Raw genomic sequence first — 20,275 nt, 5'->3', positions numbered from 1 at the left:
GATGTACAGTTTGCTGGCAGACATATACTTGTTGCTGTTAAGCATCCAAAAAGAGGCCAAAGATTAAAGTCAGAATTTAGAGATTAAATGGTGACTGTATTTGGGGGAAAATGGACTTCATACAACAGCTGCCATAAAAATGTCCATAAAGATAAGTCTGAACTTTGAATACTTTCATCTTGTACACAATTCTGACAAGTTTATTGTGTGAATGTAATTTTAGACTAGGCTTAGCTTTTAGGGATACGGACAGATAAAAGAGCATATGATAAGATAAAATAAAAAGTTCTTTATTAGAAACTAAGCTTTCTTACAGCCATACTATAACTTGTCTTGTAAAACTGATGCATCCAGTTAATGAAAAATGTTACCTCAACCACCACTGTCACTACTGTCGGAGTGTGAAGGCACCACAGATAGCCTTTACTCCTCTCTGACCCACGGAAAGGCAGTGCGTGCCTTTTTGATGGACAGCACCACTTCACTCTTTCACATTGATGGTCAGTCACACAAACAAAAAGAGGGATGAGATGAGTTTCTCAGGGGAGTGAGGATAATAAAATCAGGGTGTGTGTGTGTGTCCTGAGCGGGGGCCATATTTGATGCTCTAACAGAATGAAGGTCTTTGGCGGCCCAGCCTGGCAGTCTTTTAGCTAAAGCAAGCAGATTTCTTTGAAGCCTGGCCACCTTGGCTGAAGAGCCATTACTCCCCGGCTTTTCTATACATTAACCATGCTACAGCAGCACAAGTGCATTACAGGCTGCCGCCCCAGCATGGCCCAATTGTACTCCCTCTTGTTAAATATTACCCCAACAGAGCTTTTGATTTTATTTTCATTTTTTTTCCTCCCCATGCCACTTATCCTGCTCCCCTCCCCCGATCAGATTAGGATCGATTGTTGCGTGGCAGAGCTGGCCCAGACATGAGGACCAGAACAACGCTACAGCGTGATTGTGCTCCTCAGGCCCCGCCTTGGAGACTATTCAGGCGACTAAATAGAATGATTTGCCCTTAGATGTCAAATTTCCTCCGAGACAAGGATGTCAATACCAATTAGATTGTCTGCTGTTGCCTTAGTTACGCCAGCCTGCCCCACACCACCGCCGCCGCCACCCCAACATCTTTCCCTCTAAAGATACACTCGCTCTCTTTTAACATCTCACTCACATCTCTCTTTTTTGTAGGCAGAGTGGTGGTCTCGGCACCAAGCCTTTAGCCTCAAATCAGTTTTATGACTGGCGCTGTGCAGACATTAGGGTAACTCCATTAGCCTCTCTGAAGGAGATGGCCTGAGGGGATACTGAGGGGCCAAGACGGGACTGGGTGGGTGGGTGGGTGTTTGTGTGTGTGTGTGTGTGTGTGTGCGTTTACGTGTGTGTGGTGAAAGGGTGAAGGGGTAACATTGTCTTACAGAGTCTTTTGGCATCTCCTTAAAGGTCACTGTCTGCTGGTCCAGAGGAGGCAAAAGCCCACTGGAGCAAGAACATAAACAAGAAAGAGAAGTGGGCAGAAAATGGATTAATGAACAAATGTAATTAGGAGAAAGGGAGGATGGAGAGAGTGGGAGAGAGGACTCTGTCTCCACTTAGTATCGTGGCTCCTGCAGGCGCTTAAGTGCTAACATGACAAACAGATGTGGCCATAGCTGGCCAGACATAGGGCTGCACACTGTCTCGTACACACACACAAGCATACAGATACACCTATGCGTACAAATGTCATACACACAAATGGACTTCAAGCTCACTGCACATACGTGACTTTGCACAAAATGCAAAAAAATATTAATAGTAGTAGAAACAGTAGAAATATAATCAGAGTTTTATGTGTTATTTATGACAAATTATTTCTAACAATGTACAAAAATGTGATAGGATAGATGCACAAACAGAGTTGATAGCAATGATAAAACAATGGTAAGGTCAAATCAAAAGAGGATTATCATGGTCCCATAGTATATACAATTGTGTGAGCAAAAAATTCAGCTGTACTCAAGCCAAAACTGCCCCAGTATGTACAGCTGAAAAAAACAAATTCTTACAGATCATTAGAGATAATTACAGAAAGCTTTGGGGACTAAAAAGATTGCTCTTACTAACTTACTATGCAGCTTCGATTCTACAAAAATAACAATATGCACATGCAAGACAAGGGTCTTATCTCAGCGAGCTTAAAGTTGCTATAAGTGACAGAAAGTGCAAGAAAACTTTCTGAAAACAGATTATATGCTAGACTCTAGAACCTTTGATCGATCAGGTCTGTCCAGTGATAAGACCTCTGTCTTCTTTACTCAGCGGCTACTGCCCAAGTGTCTCTGTGAAGTCACCTTGTATGGATTTAAGCATAAAGCTGCTGTCAGTGCCTTATTAGAGGCGTATAATTTCCCACTGTTTAGTTTACATTGTTATTGCTACAGGAATATGAAACCTTATACTTTCTTTTCCAGGTTTCAATTAGCATCTACAGACACCATTAACTACTGCAGTTGACTAAATCAATACCTTCCCAGAAAGCATCCAAATCAGCTCAAGATAAAGTAATCAGCTCTGTTTTCAGTTCTCCACCGTTACTTCCATTTAACTGTAAACAGGGGGAGACCTGTTTTACAGTCTTAGAGTAATTTTAGCATTACCTGCTATTATGAGGTTGAATCAATGGTTGAAATATCTGAGATATACAGGAAAAATGGCTCCACTGTTTGTACTACAACACAGTGTTCCTCATGTTATGCAGTTTCATGTCAAAGGCACACCATGCACAACCAGCACACACTTGCAAACTAACCATGACCAGGGTTGTGAATCTCCTTCTTTCAATACCTTTTCCCTTTTCTCCTCCTCTTTTCTGAGGGTACGCAACACCACACAATCTATTCAGCACTGAGGAATGGAAACAGGGCTTGCATTTTGAAGTTGGTTTAACCTTGCAGTGACACCTATTGCAGATGCTTTGAAATGGTTGGGAAGAATAGTTTCCGCATGGGGGGATCTGCAATTAGGCGGCACATCTGCACCAGCAGCACTGCCCCGGCATCCCTTCAACCTCCGAATCTGGCATTCTCCGAGAGCTCTGCGTTTGGTTGGCAGCCAAGACAAACAGTTCCCACTGAATAACTGTGAATAATTTTATGAGATGGATTTCGACTGGGCAATTAGATGGGTTTCAACTGTGAATATTTCAAGAGCGCCGTGCCTTTCGCTTTCCAATCAATAAGGGAAGGGACAGATCAAGGGAATGAGGGAGATGCAAGTCGCAGAGCAGGAGGAGCAGAGGGTGAAGAGGCGAAGGAGGATAAACAGAAGGAACGATGAAAGAAGGGGAGGAGAGACAGTGACAGCCATGAGACAGAAATTTACAACCAGATCATCAATTAACCACTCCAATCACAATGGATCAAGCCATTAAATGTGCATTTCTTCTAAACGACCTCCTGACTGACAACGACTACACATCATGAGCTTGTATTGATGGCTGTTGGAACACTATGCAGTCCCGAAGTCTGAGAAGTTCACTGTTTGTCAGTTAATTCGGCACATGCGGTCAGGAACAAAACAAATGTCTGCCCTCTCGACTTACGTACGTCTCATTAAATGCAGTCCAGTTATTTCAAGCTACAAGACTAATGTCTCGTGCTCTCGAGTTGGCATGTTTACCTTGCTCTCGTTTTTCTTGTGCTGAATAAGCACAGAATGTGACCATTAAATATATTGCTGATGGAGAGACAAGGGGAGGGAAACATCAATATTAAAGTGAACTGGAGTTACTGCCAGCTGTATTACCTGATGCTGAGACTATCCCTGGATGACATCATCACCAGGTTAGATAAAGATTATGTTATGAATTAACAGTCATGAGGTTTAAGTTATGATTGCAACCATGTGACTGGACAATGTTTACTTATATCAGAATGCACTAATGTTCTGGGAAAATGGGGGCAAAAAATAACTACTCACTTTCCCATTATCATCACAATTAGGCTCTGCATAATGAAAAAAACATGTGAAACAAAAAGACTTGAGGACATGGCATACTCCATAAAGTCCTACTTTCAGCACCTCTGAAATTAGACCTTAAGTTCCCCCAGAGGGGCTATTAGAAGACAAATCCCTGCCATTGACCAGGTTCTGCCCTCTGCTTGCTCATGACTGACGTCCCAGCCTCTTTGAAGTCCCTCGCCACAACAACACCAGCGCCACTTCCTCTCGTCTGGAGAGAGAAAATGTCGAGTTGCCCCCCATTTAGGACACCAGAAAAGACCAGGACGAGGTTTGAGGGAGTACAGGGTAACTACAACGTTCAAAATAAGCCAGATGTTTGCGTCCCGTGCTAACATGTGGAGACATGCGCTCGCCGTGGGCCTGCATTAATGAAGGTAGAGATCCATCTCGGGGCGAAGGGGGGAGAGGGGGTGCGCGGGGTTGGGGGGCCGATAGGCAGGGGGATGCTGTGTGATAGGCCGTGGCACATACACACACTCACCCGGTCACATGTGCTAGCAATAAGTTAGCCTCACTGCCACTCTGGTCAGACAAACAGATGGAACTGGGCTGAAGCACTTTTGCTGAAACAGGAAATAGAATAAAAAGCCTGAGAAAAGAAGTGTATTCTACTGAAATGCTGCTATTGGATTACATTGTGGTACTTCTGCTAATTCTATCAGCAAGAGAGCAGATTTCAGTTTTTCCTGGTAAAACTAATGTACACCAAACTTAGACTTAAAAACACAGTTGAAGGTTGCTCTTAAACAGCTGTAGCTGGTGAGGAGACACAACGTTTTATACTGCTAAGACTGTTGACTTAACTTAAATATATTAATATACTTAAATATAGGTACATATACGGAGAGGGAGAGAGAGAGAGAGATTGTGATTAATTACTATTGTTAATTGTATCAAGGCTTTAATAGATTTAGTTTTTAAAAATGCTGCAATTTGAACCAGAGGATTATAGTAATTATAACCTTCTGAGTCCCTGTTAATTAAAGTTGCACAAAATTATTGTCAAAATTAGATGAAAATAATATTAAACAAAATTAAAACTTCTTTCAGTAATAAAAAAAAAAGACAACTTCTGATAAGAATCATATCAAGAAATGTGCAGTAGTCAAGTCATCCTAATGAGGTTCAGACATACACCTGTCTACCCTGTGCCGTCAGGTATCATTACCACACTGCTCACAATTTCAATTGTGAGCAGTGTGGTAATGATGAATTATTTCTGTCTGGTGGAGCACTGCAATGCCAGGTACTTCTAGGTTAATATTTAACTTACTAAGATACCTTTAAGAAGGAGAGCATATTAAATCATAATGCTATTTTCATGGACATTAATTATGCCAATTCAAAATTCATTACGCTATTTGACTAAGAAAAGTGTGCCATCTCAGCAAAAGAAGCATTCCACTTCAGGAAAAACAAAGATTTTGTATCACTGTAGCACAGTATTATTATATATTATTATATTATTATATTATTATAAGTTTTAGTGTACCATTAATATAATCTTTGCTCTCTGTGCTTTCATAGTTTGGTAATACAGCTGGTCATTGTGTGAGAAAATTACAGGACAATTTTCATGTCATTCAGTTGCAAGTATTATTTATATTTGTACAAAGAAGCAATCAGCTTTAAGAATGTTGTGCTATTATTGTGTTGATCCCATGATTGACTGTCTGACATTTGTCTGCCTGCATGTCTGTCTTTCTGACTCTCTCTGTTTTCTTTGTTAAACCTGTTCATAAAATAACTTTCTGTAAGGCTCCACTCACAGAAGTGTGAAGAAGGTGATTGCTGAGCTGAATTATGTCAGCTAGTGGAGTTAGTGTTGGCTGTATGTTTTGATTAAATCACAGCAGCACACTTTAGGGTAATTAGGGATCAGTATACAGAAGTTACAGTATGTACATTGTAGTGTGACTCACATCTCTGTCATTGCAGTATTGCTCTCGGGCATTCAGCAAGGCATGCAAAATGTACATCGTGTCAAAGCTCTGCACATTTCTAATCGAAAAGCAAATAATGTCAACAGTAAAAGAAATAACTGTTCCTAGATATTAGCATTTGAAAAAGAGAGAATAAAGAACTGTACTATAAGTGAAGAGGAGACAAGAGGGAGGTGGGGGGTGGGGGGGAGCGAGGGTGTATGGAAATGTAAAGATTGCATGGAATGCTGTGGCGTGAACTGTAAATGAACCCCTAAACCCCAATCTCCACCTGACAAAATCTGTTCTTTGCCCTGACACAACCACAAAAAGCTTGCCGCCAAGCATGCAGGAATGCCATGTTAAGATCACAATTACCTCTCCGTAGGCTTTAAAAATAAATATTTCCATCCCAGGAGAGGCTGCGGAAATATTATACAATCCAATAATTGAGGATCTTTATACACTCAATATTTTATCATCCTGCTTTCTACGATTGTCTTGGGGGAAAGGGGGAATATTTGCAACCGTGATACCTGAAACATACACTAAGGCCTCGTAAGGGGAAGTGTTGACAATTTGAGACCAAGGGTGTGCTTATTTTGGAAAACAACAAGAGGGCAGAAATATCACCCAAGAACAAAGACAGAGAAATGACTATCTTGGGATATTCCTCACAGTTACATACTTATTCATTCTGAGCTTGAACTTTATGACTCAAACACACAGGAAAAAAAGAAAGAAAAGTTGGAACAGCTGGAACATTTTGCAACAGTCTAACAACTTCATGTTTCACACCTCTGTGATGTCGGAACGCATTGTTGGCCTTCTGATCTCCCCTGAGCTGTCATCAGTGACACACACTGCATTAAAACTGTGACTTAACTGAGGTAATGATAACCACAGTAGCACGGTTAGTTAGGATGGTATTTGAGCAGCCTAATGCCCTGTTTGTTTTCCTATGTGCTCTCCCACTGGTGCTCTCAACCCAGAGTGTGTTGAGTGCTGCGATTGGTGTGTTTTTGTGTTTTGGTGTGTGTGTGCATGTTCAGAGACACTCCCTCTCCTAAGCTGGGCAGGTCTTTTTCTGTGTATTTTTGTGTGTGTGTGTGTGTCTGTCTGTCTGTCTCCCTCCTTCATTCAGTCACTCACTTTCCCTCACTCGCTCTTTTCTTTCCCTTTTTACTTCCCCTCTTTATGTTTGCTTGTTTCCTCCTCCTCCTTTCTTCTCCCTCTCTCCTCCCACAGGGGCTGTGTGCATTCCTGCCAGGAGGGGCGGAGGTGTCTGTGATCCGGGCTCGATAAGGACCAGGCCTCTCCCCCTCTCTCCCCCTCTCTCCCTCTCTCTCTCACCGCGCTACTCTCCCTCGTGTTCACCCTCACCCCCTCCCTGGGAAAATGGGTGCACCCTCCTCCCTGGCAGGGCACCGGCCTCCCTTTGAGTGTGCTGCCAGCCGTGGCAGCAGAGACTTAACATGATTTGTTTGTCTGCTGCTGTGTGTTTGCACCAAACCCTAGCGCCAACCCCCATTACTCCTGCCTGGAGATCCAGAGGGCTGGTTAGCTGGGTACAGATCTGAAGTGAGGCTCCTGGAGGTGGTGGTGTGGGGGGGTGAAGGGTTAAAGGGGTGTTAAAGAGGGTGAGGTAGGGAAGGTGGGGGATGTGGGGGGGTGATCAGGGTTAAAATGAGTTTGGAATATGATCCAGGGGCTGGAAACATTCAACAGTAAGTCTGGCTGCACCGGGCTGGACTATATGAGATAACAGGAAAACATGCACACACACAAAAACTATTTCACTAATCAGTCAGTTTGCATTCGTGAAGATTGAGGGTTTTCCCCGTTTTTTCCTTTTTTCCTCTGGTGTTTTGTAATTGGCTCGCTTCCTGGTGCAGTGGCGGGCGGACAGCAGGCACAGCAGCGGCTGCCCAGTCGGCCCATTGATCTTTCATCAGCCCATAGAGTTAAAGCTGAAGCCATGAGGGAGAGACTGGAGAGGCAGCCCCTCTTTTTTTTTATGGCAGCCCGCTGGAGCCTGCCTAGGATTGTTCCCCGTTTCCTCAGATTGTTTTTCATTTAGTCAGGGTGCAGCGCTGTGCCGCTCTGAGGAGGTGAGGTGGAGTGTCGCAGACATTTAGGGGAGCACGTAACAGCTACGGCCTGGGTAGGTGGATACAATGGTATAGCAGGGCTTGTGTGCTGATAACATTTCTAGTTTCTGTGTGTGGCAGTGTGTGTGTTTGAGTTGTTGGCTGTATGTTACTTTTGCGCGTACGGGTTGTGTGACATCTCTACAGTATGTTTCTCACTGTTCCAAAGCACAGATTAAATGACCTATAGGCCTATGATTTGGAGGGTGTGGAGAGTGTTGGTGGCACTTAAGTGAAGGGTAGTTGTCATATATGTGTGTTTTTGAGTGGAGAGTATATTAAAGAAATCAGCTTTTTCTTGCCTAAAATACTGGCAATGCACTCAGATGACAAACAGCAGCACCACTAATTTAGTGGAATAGATATATTAAACTGTTACACTTGATAATATTCCTCCGTGGAATCCCAGACTATTAATCAAACCCACTTTACATTAAGAAAAAGTAGCAAAGAGCTCTTAACGCAAATCAAATTTCACTTAAGGGGCTAAAATTACCTTTATCAATTTGCATGAGAGCCATGGTAGTGGTCAAGACATCCATGTGATATCCAATCAGAGGGTCTAATCAGTATGTGGGTGTGGTCCCTTGTATCCCCAGCAGTATTCCATTGATCCGCACTCCAGAGCCGAGCTGCAGCAGTTGTGCAGGCCCTGAACTTGGTCATCTAACTGATATGTGATATTAGCATCCTTCTTCGAGGCAGCTCCGCGGGGATCTGGTCAGGGAGAGAGAGAGAGAGGGAAAAACAGACTTCAGATCAGCAGATCAATTTTCACTGGACCTTGAATATTTCATGTAGGGAGTCTTGCAGCAGATGCACAGATGAGCTAAATAACTAGCCAACGGCCATGTTCAGTCACAAATAGACACACACACAGCCTTACCACACTGGACATTTGTACTTATTTGTACAGAAGTCAATGTCATGTTTTCCATCTATATTTAAGATACAAATTGGAGTGGACCACGTTAGCTCAACCAGGATGCAAAGAAAATGAAGCCATGACCCAAATATTATCCCAACATTAAACAGAAATAAAGTGATGCTAACCATAACCCTGAATACTGAAACATTTAATTTAAACAAATTAATAACAATACTGCAAAAAAATAAAAAATAAATAAGGCAGCCGCTGTTTGCATTGAATGACAAGAACATATCCGTGAGAAGATGTTGCACAGGCACACACACACACACACGGCCTCTTTACCCAAAGGGCTGGGGTTAGGGGAATCATGTCTGGATCATGTTTCTAAGTCCCAGCGAACATGTGGTCGATGTAAGGCTGTGATACTGACTCAGCCCTGGTCCAAGAAGTGGACACAAAGGGCGACACACGCAAAAAGCCTGTTTCTATGCACAGAGGAGATATACCTGTGTTCATAAGTGAAATAATTTCTTCATTCGTGTATTTAATGTATTCTTCTGATATGTCCTTTGACATTCAACTTCTACTAAATGGTTGCGAGGTTGTAAAATTTTGGAACATAAATGTCAGGTAATTCTAAAGAAAAACTTAAATTATGCCCCATGTAAAACAGACAGTAAATCTATCCAGAGTATCAGCAATAACAACGTAACGGGACGACTCACTCTCGCAGCAATAACCCACACCTGACCCCTAAACCCTCACCCACAGAAAGGATGTTGTTTCACCGACTGTCTTCAAATACTTTCCTCTCGGAAAGACATCAGTGAAACCAGAGCTTGTCAGGCCCTGTATTTGTTTATTAAGTATGCTCTTGGACTGGCTTACTCCCAAGATGGCTGTAACTGAGAGATTTGTTCATGTAGGCATTAGGGCTGGCTATCAGTGGTGAATTATTTATTGAAAAAAATCTCCCTTTCCTTGACGGATGAGAGAATATGTAGGGCTTCTCTCTGACTCTGCCATATTTTAGAGGAATGATGAAAACAATGTTAGGCACTGCATACTGATACTATATTTAGAAAATTTTAAAAGTGGACAAAATCACTATTTATGATAATTCCAAAAATACTGAATATGAAAAATAGTGACAAATACAATTGCATGACTTGGGGAAAAATAAAATTGTTAATACTTCTGCCATAGTGCATCACTTCTTTAGTATTTGAATATTCAGTGAAAATAATCAGATTTAACACACAGACAAATATACAATTACATGTATAATAATGAAGTATTTGGGTTATCTAACTCTTTTTATACCATGTTCTGTGCTTTTCCGTACAGCTCATTATTTCAAAACACTCCCAAAGCTGTGTCAGCCTGTCAGTTCTTCCGTAAATGTTTGAATGATGTACTTTTACATCAGCTATCTTCTAGAATAAATATGATAAACTTCAGTGTACATACTCCAACTGACAGGAACATCAGGGTTTCCATGGGGGGAAGAAGCAGCGGCCGCAAAACATGTGCAGATGGGACCCCTGACCCCTGTTTTTGGCCACAATAAAAAAAAAACAAACAAGGAAAAAAAAAAGAGCACAAAATCAGACAACTAGAAAATTCAGTTACCATGGATATCTCTCCTGCCATGTTTAAATCACAAATGATTTGTTCAAATCAGAACAAATCACATTTGGTAATTTTCTCTGCCCGCATTATTATGTTAGTTTTTGTAGTCTGGAGCAGTGAAGGAAAAAGAGACAGGCAGAGGGGCCTGGCTATTGTCATTCAATGGCCGAGCCATTTTGGAAATCACCGCTCTCGATTTGCTCCTGCTGCCTCCCTCCTCTGTATTCCCTTATGACTGCACTAGATGGGAGGCTTCCTTTTATAATTTTCAAAGTTGCACATATGCCACCAGCCCCCCACCTCTTCTTCTCAGAATAACATACACATGTCAAAGGCTGAGTTGAATGATTGAATGAGTCAGTGATAGAAAAAAAATGAGGAGGGGGCCAACTGTTTCAATTTATCCATTAACTTTCAGTAGACGACAGGATGCATTTATATTGATAAAACTATTTGACCCTTACTTAAAATTTCACAACAAAATACAAGTTGGGATCTCACAGGAAAATTTACAGTTCAAGACGTCCACATATCGGTCTTTAAGCTAAAAGCTCCTCCATTAGCAGAAGGGACTAATAATCGTGACCTATGCCTGCTCACTCAGCAAATAATCAATCATGCTTATTCAGTGTGTTCAGACAGGGGGGTTTTGCTTTGGATTAAATGAAAATCAAGGCAAACCATTGTCTTACACATGGAAGGGCATGTTTTAAGTCTAAATTATGTAATGCTCAGGAAACATTATCTGAAATAAACTATTTTTATGGGATATGATGCTGGTCACGATGGAATATGGAGGCTTTTGTGAGCTTCAGACCTAATTTGAATAAAATCACTCTGGCCCCCGGTGACCCAGGCTCATCTAAACACTCTCACACTGTCACACAAAGAGCCACTAAAAGGGGGCCTATGACCCATTTTGTGTCTTGGCCTATATTTCAAGAATAAAGTATTAGGCAAATGCTGCTATTGGTGAGTCAGCATCATTGGTGGAAAAAAACACAAAACAAAAAAACAACTGAAAGACCAGAGAAAAAGAGTACAGTGCACAAACATTAAACAGATTAGCAACACAAGACAACTGAACAAACTTGGGGGGAAAAATTGCATAAATTCCAAGATATTCACGGCAGAGGAGCTGGGCATGTGGATGCTGACAGCTCCATGACTTGAGCGAAAGCAGTGCCATTTAACCTGCATGTTAAGACTTTAATTTGCAGGAATCAGGCAGAACCTCCACGCTGCCAGTCTAACACCAAGGGAGCTTATTCTCATCAATAGGGCATGAAATTCACTGGCTGACCACTGGACACCCTGCCTGTTTTTGGAGGCCAACAAAGTGACCAGTGAAGTGATGTGCCAGTGTCTGTGAGTTGTGTTATCTGTGTGTGTGTGTGTGTGTGTGTGTGTGTGTGTGCGTGTGTGAGAGTGAGTGCAGAGGGAGAGAGAGAAAGAAAGCGACGGAGAGAACAAGACAATCATGTGCATATGCTTGGGACAGAAAAACAAAGGTTGATATTTGTGTGTTTATTTATGTGTGTGTGTGTGTGTGTGTGTGTGTGTGTGTGTGTGTGTGTGTGAGTGAGTGAAAATTTAAATTGTGCAATATATCCTGCTGAATATTTATCAGAACATTTTGTCCATTTTCACACTTGAATCAAAGCTCAGAATCTGACATCTTTATATTTTCAGTTGTTCTCATCCCACAGGGAGCATTAAGTATTATGCTTTTGTTTTGGAACAGCAATATTTCAATAAATCCAGTATTAGCTGACAAAAATGTGAAATCTGACCTTATTTCAGATACAGGCAGAAAATCTCTTCTAACAAAAGTGTAACTTGTTGAACTCCTTCAGCCTTCAGTAACTGCTGTTGCATGTGAAAAGCCACCAGGTGATTTGGCACAAGTGACACATCCACCTTGCAAGATGGTGCCTTAAAAAAAAAGCACTGTGGAGAATGCCGGGGGGACAAGACTGAAAAGGGAGATCTACAGGCTGATTACCAGGGAGTAATGAAGTAATGGTGACACTGTTTCTGCTCTAATGTGATGAATTGATTTCACCAGGTTGAGAGGTTGTGTGGAGCAGACCTACGCACGCACCTCACACTGGAAAAATGAGAGAAAGGAGTATATTTTAAAGGATACTTCAACATGTTGTAACAACCATACATAGTCATTAAAGGAGAGTTTCTAAATCCTATAGGTGGGCAGCTTTCATCAGTTATGAGAAGGAACGCGGCAGCAGGTAAAATAGGGGTCAAAAGAAGTTAGTCCATGTGTGTGTATACAGCTTATTTATGATGTAGGTCATGCAAAGACATTGCAGGCACCATTTTCAATGGGTATAGGACATGAGATATTGTTCTAATTAAGCTTTCTATGTGATCAGAGATTAAAGTAAATGCTTAAATAAATGTATATCTTTGGCTTCCTTCAGATTAAACAAGTTGTCTTGTGACATGTCCAAGAAGCTCTGGAAGGTTTGTGGATAAATAACTGTGACTCCTCTCCTTGTTACAATTGTCCCTGAGCAGCCTCCCAAGGGCCTCCCAAACCCGCAGCTCGTGACATCCAAACGCTCCTCAGTAATATTTACATGACCGGGAAGTGTCCAGAGAAGTGTGTGTGTGTGTGTGTGTGTGTGTGTGAGTGTGTGTAAATGGTTGAAAAAAAAAAAAAAAAAAAGGATGACCAAGCAGAGCCACTATCCTGGCTGCTGCAGCACTCACGTCTACTGCTGGACGTGTCCTGCCCTTTCAGCAGCAGCAGGAGCAGCAGCGGCGGCGGCGACGGCGACGGCGCGGAGTTTGTGCGCGCCAGGCGCCGAGGAGAATAATCTGTTTACAGTGTGCGCGTTGATGGTCATTTTTTATGATGTTGTTTAATCCACAGTGGCGGAGGGAGGGACGTGGGGAAGGGGGAAAGGGGTGGGGGGTGGTGGCGGTGGGTTGTCTAGCAGAGCCCCAGACAAGCTGGCTCCAGTGGCCATCTCTGTAGGCTATAGGCTTCTCTTATTTGAGCAGAGAGACAGGTGTAAATCTCTCCCTGCGATCTTTACTCTGCACTCTCTGCGACACTCACCTGAAGGTAAATAAATGGTTTATGGCCAAGTAAATGAACCACCTCTCTCTCTCTCTCTCTCTCTCTCTCTCTCTCTCTCTCTCTCTCTCTCTCTCTCTCTCTCCTTGTGGGCTTGTGCGCTGAAAGAGAACACCCCCGGAGGCAGTTGTCATTGTCATGAGTTGTACAAGGAAAAGACAACATGACCAGTAAAACGTGGAAATGTTTAAAGTTTAGCGAATAAAAAACACTATTTAATAAAGTTAATAAAGAAATAGAAATATTAAATCACATGTTTAATAATGTATAAATTCATTTGTAAGACAGTTTTATCAGCAAGTAACCTGAACAAAAGTTCTTTCCAAGAAACTTTAAAAAAAAACACAAGCTTTTCTCAAAATTAAAAAACTAAAGTGGAGAGTGCAGACGCAGTTTGAAACTCTTGCATCTAAAACTGATATGTAAATTATAATATGACCATGAATTATAATAAAACACAGCTGTAAATACCGCATTTAGAGTGAGTATTAATATTAATAGTGGTATTTAGCCCACTACAATATATTTACAGCGGAGGTGTCTGGGTGTCTGGATGAATACTCCCGGGCGCATTATTATTTGATACCAAAAGGTGATGTCAATAATCCCAGATCACGTCGCCACATTGTCGTGCGGCACCCCACGTCACGCAAAGTGTGTGTGTTTGTAGTGAGAGAGCAAAGAGAAAGAAAGAGAAAGAGAGAGGGGAGGGGGGCTATTATACCAAAGTTCCGCAAAGTAGGTCTGTGCCACTCTTGATTAGGGATTGTTCCCAAAAGATGGTTGCAGACATGAGATAATGAGGTCCTGTGATAACGCGAGTCTCCTTTAAGTTTTTCCCATGAATCGAGACTGTCGCCAGTCCACAAAACGACACTGTGCATCGGCACCACGCTACTCACTTCTCATTTGTCGAGCACAAAAGCTGATCCACCCCAAATCCGCGCTAACAAACCGGGGCCCGGGAGCAAATCATATAATGTTCAATCATATTCACTTCTCCACTAATTAACTGGAATCCCACCTTATTCTTAAATACAGTGACCAATTAAACTGCCGTGTATGCCAAAGGTCTCAGGGGCCACACTTGGTCGCCAGGAGCATTTGTGAAGGTCTGCGGCTTCACTATAGGCAATGGATCTTATTAGGTGGATGACCTCAGCGAGGAAAGGTTACAGGCTTTTTCACTGCCCTCGGTTGGAAAACTAAGATGTTTCCTAATCGGATTTTAATTGGTTGGTTGGGTGGTTGTTGCTTGTGTCCCTCTCGGTGTGTGCAGTGGGATGAATCTGGTGTTTGTATTTCAGCGCGGATCCACACGAATGGAAAGTATGAAAGGAGACTGATAGATAGAGTGAAGTCTTATTTTTATGAACTTTTATATCACTGTGGGATTTCATATACAGAGGGAAATTCAACAGGTGTTAACGGCATCTGTTGTAGGCTTCTAAATATTCATTTTGTCCATCATTTTTACACAGTCGGTTTTAACTACATCCTCAAACACTCTGGAAATAGCCTCTTTGTTCCACTTTCAAAACATATAGTGGACTAAAATGAAGCTATGAAAGCGGCCATAACCACAAATTACCACCAAACTAACACTTAGCCGCAATAAACGGGGCACAATCACTTTTCTTTACTTTTTTTACTCAAAAAACATGCACGGGCTACCTCTTTTTTCTGCAAGCAGTTGCACAAATTCAGCCTCTTTTGTTGCATTATTCGAGGTTGCTGCAGAATCCTATAAGCTAAGCCAACCAGGTTCAGCTTACGTTCAAATACTCCCCATCATTACCAGCCAAAAAAATGTCTTTATGCAAAACATCTGTAGGGGATTCAACAAATGAAAGCACAACTCCTAACCGCATCCTACTTATTTTTGATTTTCATGTGGTTTTCGTGTATTGTCTAACTTGGTAAATACGACCGGTCTCATATTTCAAATGTCACAAGTCTCTGACGACTTGCAATTTGAACATGAAAAAGCAGCAAAGGCAAACAGCTAGTAAAAAAAAAAGGAAAGAAAAAAAGTGGCTCCAAAGCTGTCTAACTCGAGTCACATTTAACTCATAATACAGCTAAAGAAAGGAACTTTTTTATTCCACCTCTGCGGATGTAGCTCAGTGCAGACTATATGATGGTAAACTGGTAGTTTAATGTCAAACATAATACACTATTAGGGCTAACTGGTGGCTTTTCAACTCACACACGCTCCTATCAGTGCGCACCGAGCCAGATAAACCTGTTGACGCACAACACCAGTGGCTACATTACACACCACCAAGCAAAAAGACAACTAAATCTGTCTCCAGTGTAAACACAAAGTAAGTTCAAACATTATTGAAATGAGCCTGTTCAAATTTTGACTTTAGTCCAAGGTAGAAATTTCCAGTCCTGCTACCAGGGGCAGACTGAAGAGATTTGTTTCCAGAGTTACCAAATAAAATACTACTTTTATTTTGAAAGTGACAAAGCGTTTGCACAAAACAGTAATTTACTCTTAAAATGTATTAAGCATTTGCAAATATTAAAATAGGCAGAGTATGAATATGAGTTTATTTTTTATGTTATTGTGATTCAGTAATCTGGAGAAAATGTGCATCTCTCTGCAAACAACTCCATGCGAGGCTCCATACCCAGAGGAGTTTTCCGCAAACATTTACAAGGCGTAATGGCTTCAACAGTTAATAGAGGGATCCATCCATTGCGCAGAGAAGCATGTGGGAGATTCAATTGACCGCACTCAACTTTGCCGCCGCTTGAGCTTGCCGCATACACTTCAAATTGTTGTTCTCGCTACTGACAAAACCGTTAATTCACCCAGAAACGGGAGGTCAAGTTTCAGCAGGAGCAAGAGACAGAGAAAAAGAGAGAGAGAGAGAGAGAGAGAGAGAGAGAGAGAGAGAGAGAGAAAAGAAAGTAGCCAACAACTTACAGGAACATTTGTTTCAAACCGCAAAGGTTTCTACACATAAAGAGCTTCCATGTGCCCTGAGCTCTCCTAAAATATTCACCGAGCATCATAAACATTTAACACCTGTTGCTTGTATTTATTAGTGTGCCTGAAAAAAAAATAGGTCTGGATGTTACTGAATCAAATGAGACAGGTAAGTTGGGACTAGTAATATTTTAAAATGTATGGATTCCCACAGAAAAATGTCTGAAAACATGTCTGTTCTGTTAAATAGAAACAGTGGGAAGAATCTGACAACAAATTTGGCAGTTGCCATTTTGAAAGAGAATAAAAATTCACCTACACTCATATTTAAAAGTGAAAATACAGGGTAAATACTGGGTTTGCTGTATTTGAAAGATAACTAGATTTTTCATTTCATGTGTGATACAAATTGATCACTGTTTTACAGGAAAGTGGAATTTCTTTTCCTCAAAGTCCCCAAAATTTTCTGAACTGACAGAAATCATAATCTACCTCTTAATAAACTACAGCACGTGTTACCGCTGCATTAAAAAGTGACAACACATGTAAAAAAAAATAAATAAGTGCATGTTATGTGAGTCTTTGCCGTTTGTAATTCTTTAGCTGTTGCTTCACCTAAACAGACTAAAACAAAAATCTAGTGGGATGAGGTTCAGTGAAATCCGCACTGAAAGGGGTGGATTATGGGCTCAGGCCTGCACACAGCACCTGCGGGGAGTGGCTGGAGAATCCTTGTCAAAAAATAACCCAGAAAAGCTTATCCCAGCAGGTCTGCAGCAAGGTTCAACAGGGGAAAAAATGACTGTCTACCTGAGGCTCAAATCCAGAAAGAGCTGGCTCACCTCGCGGGGGAACTGACACCTAAGTGAGTTTTTACAAGGTCATTTAGGGATGGGGTGGACTGCTGTTTATGTAGCATAACTGTGCTGCAAAATTCCTTAGCTGTATTTAAGGAGCTCCCCTTGAAGCCACAGTCCAGGCTATGATGTGGTTATATCTGTGAGCATAAGCATGATGCCTGAAACCTCCTTATTTCCTATTGAATGTCTAGCACAGTACTTACCATGGATTTACTTTAAAGATTGGTATTGCACTTGATCCTTTTACCTCAATCACCACCCCCAGTAACAAACTGTCTGATTGTGGGGCAGAGAGACATAAAAGACATGTATTCAACCGTCCCGTCAGTGGAAATCAGTGCTGGTTTCTTTTACCCAGCCTTTCAGACTGCAATGGCACTTGCTTTTCCGCCTATGGTTTTCCATTTCAAAGCCCTCTGTCTCCATGTAAATACCAAAACACAGTAATCCAATCTGACCCCATTGCAAATTTTCCAGAAACTATTGGGGGGTAGTGGGGTTGACATGAGCCACACACTTATCCCACTTAACCTCTAGAGAGAAGCCACCCTAACCCCTTAGCCCAAGATTCCCTCGGTGGAGGAATGCACCGCTTTATACCGCTCTCCTCTTAAAAAGCACTGGGTCTTGAGGTTGGGCTCAATGGCAAAACCTTGTAACTTCGTGAGACGGTAAAGTCAAAGCAGCACAAAGCCGATGCCAATGATGGGAAAGCTAAATGGGCAGCAGATACCCACATTAGGGCACCTCCCTGCCCACTGCACCATGTAAACCTAAATACTTTTTGATTCCAACGCAAAATAGTCCCCTAACTGATGCCTCTCATGAACATAGCGGGAACATATTTATACTGTGCTAACTTGATGACAAATAACCTGAGGATTTTTCTGTTTCCCATTTACCATTGTTTGCTTTTTAGCATGCAAAACTGGTTTCAGTAAGATTCCCAGCACTCGGAATATAAGGGGAAAGATGCTTATCTCCCATGTTGGCAAGTGGTGGCACGTAAGGCAAGCTAAAGACTTCTGACACATGGTCCACATCTGAGGCATTTACCACGAGCATCTTGATCACACAGCTTGTAGCTGCAGAGAAAGCCTGCCGGCTGTTTATGGGGTTGAGCAGACAAATCCCCTGCATTATGCTCTACAGGTGATGCATGCCACTAGTCTGGTTTGTTGTAACAGTGCTGCGTACAATCTACCTTTGAAAAGCAGCTGCTCGACCCCTTCCTCTATTCTACAGCAACAGGTGATAATGACCATAGCTTGTTTTACATGGATAAGAACGATTAGGCAGGTGTTTAGTGGGCTCCTGGCCCCACAATGCAATGCAAACTGATTAATTTAACTGACGATTTCTGACTTAAATATGTTTTATAAAAGTTTATAATATTGATATTCAGGATGTGCAGCTATAAAATAATTGCCCAGTCACATTTCAGTACTAATTTCTGATCATGTAGAGCTTCAAAATAACTTATGAATTCTCAGCTTTGACATTGATCTTCCATTACTTGTGCCAATCATTTTATGAATGAATGAATCAGCTTATTCTTTAAGCTTTGTGTCATGTCACTGTCTGTTGTTTATGGAGATTAAGATCAGGGCCTTTTAGCATCAGTTTTGCCTTATTTAGATGATGAATCAAAAGCTATTTTTCAGATATCAATCAGCTCCACCTTGACTATTTGGTAACAAGTTAAAAGTTATGAGCTCGCCTCACTGCTGATGAACAACCTCAACCGAAGCAAACATCTCCCCAGCACAACCACCATTTTCCCTGTCAATCAGTAGTCAATGGGCTGCCATCAATAAGCACATCCCCTAATTAACTAAAATTGTTTTTCATCAATACCTATAACTTGCCAGTGAGGGAATTGATGAGAGCAAGGGTTGACTTGACTAAAAATGCCTGACAGGGACAATTCATCAACAGGTAGTAGAGTTTATCATTCCTCCAGCCAATTGACTAAAACACGCGTGTGATTCCGAAAAGTGCATTTTACAATCTGCACCCTTTTCGGGGGGCAATACGGCCTCAACGGATCGATTTTAGCCCCACCTAGATCTTTGAGGTAAATGGTTCGCATTTAGAAAGTCATTACGCTGTCAATTGAAAGTCTCCCCCTCCACTTCATGTCAAGATGGTCGTAACGAAGTTTGGAGTCATTAGAGTAGTTGAATATACTAATCTTGTGATGTTTCCTTTCCCTATCATGTTGTGTTAAGGCTGATGACTCTCACCAGACAATCTCCTCCATTCAGGAGCGGTGCCACCAAGTCTGTCCTTGCTTATCATTAACAATCTGCAAATAAACAGGACAGCATACATTACATCACTTGCAGCTCAGTGATCAATTCCAGGAATGTCTTTGAAGCTTTGCTTAATGAACCTACACAGTATAGCTGTTGTGTGTAGTCAGGGCATTGATGCTTCATAACCCGTGATTTTAATGTAATTTTTCTTCATTGATAATATTGGAGGGATAGTAAAGGAGGTAAGTAGTAATAAGAATATTCAATAAAAACATATAGTAGTCACAGTCAGACTTAATGTGACTGCAGAACCATGTGAAAGGGCCTGCTTTTCCACTTAAATGCTAATGTCTTATAGCACGTTCTTCAAGTCCAGCTCCTGCAAATTGTGCGCACCATACTGCATGATGATTTTTTTTTTTTTTTTTTTTTTTTTTTTTTTAACACATCAGGCAGGTTAAAAAACCTCAAGCTGTTGCCCCTGGGCTGTCAGAAGTCACCCACCCACATGGAGTGAGAAATTTTAGAGCCTGTCTAGT

At 41.7% G+C, this 20,275-nt stretch overlaps 1 long non-coding RNA gene across 1 annotated transcript in view; it reads right to left on the bottom strand.

Annotated features, from left to right (window-relative positions):
* Nucleotides 1–20,275, bottom strand: part of LOC108888973 (uncharacterized) — a 153,702-nt gene that overhangs the window by 111,887 nt on the left and 21,540 nt on the right. The window contains exon 2 of the long non-coding RNA XR_001961908.2: nt 8,568–8,788. This is a non-coding gene — a long non-coding RNA (uncharacterized LOC108888973). The remainder of the gene's footprint in view (nt 1–8,567; nt 8,789–20,275) is intronic.

Source organism: Lates calcarifer, linkage group LG9 (assembly GCF_001640805.2).
Source record: "Lates calcarifer isolate ASB-BC8 linkage group LG9, TLL_Latcal_v3, whole genome shotgun sequence".
In the NCBI taxonomy this organism is placed as follows: Eukaryota; Metazoa; Chordata; class Actinopteri; family Centropomidae; genus Lates; species Lates calcarifer.
The sequence above is the reverse complement of the archived record's forward strand: the minus strand, read 5'-3'. Positions and strand labels throughout refer to the sequence as shown.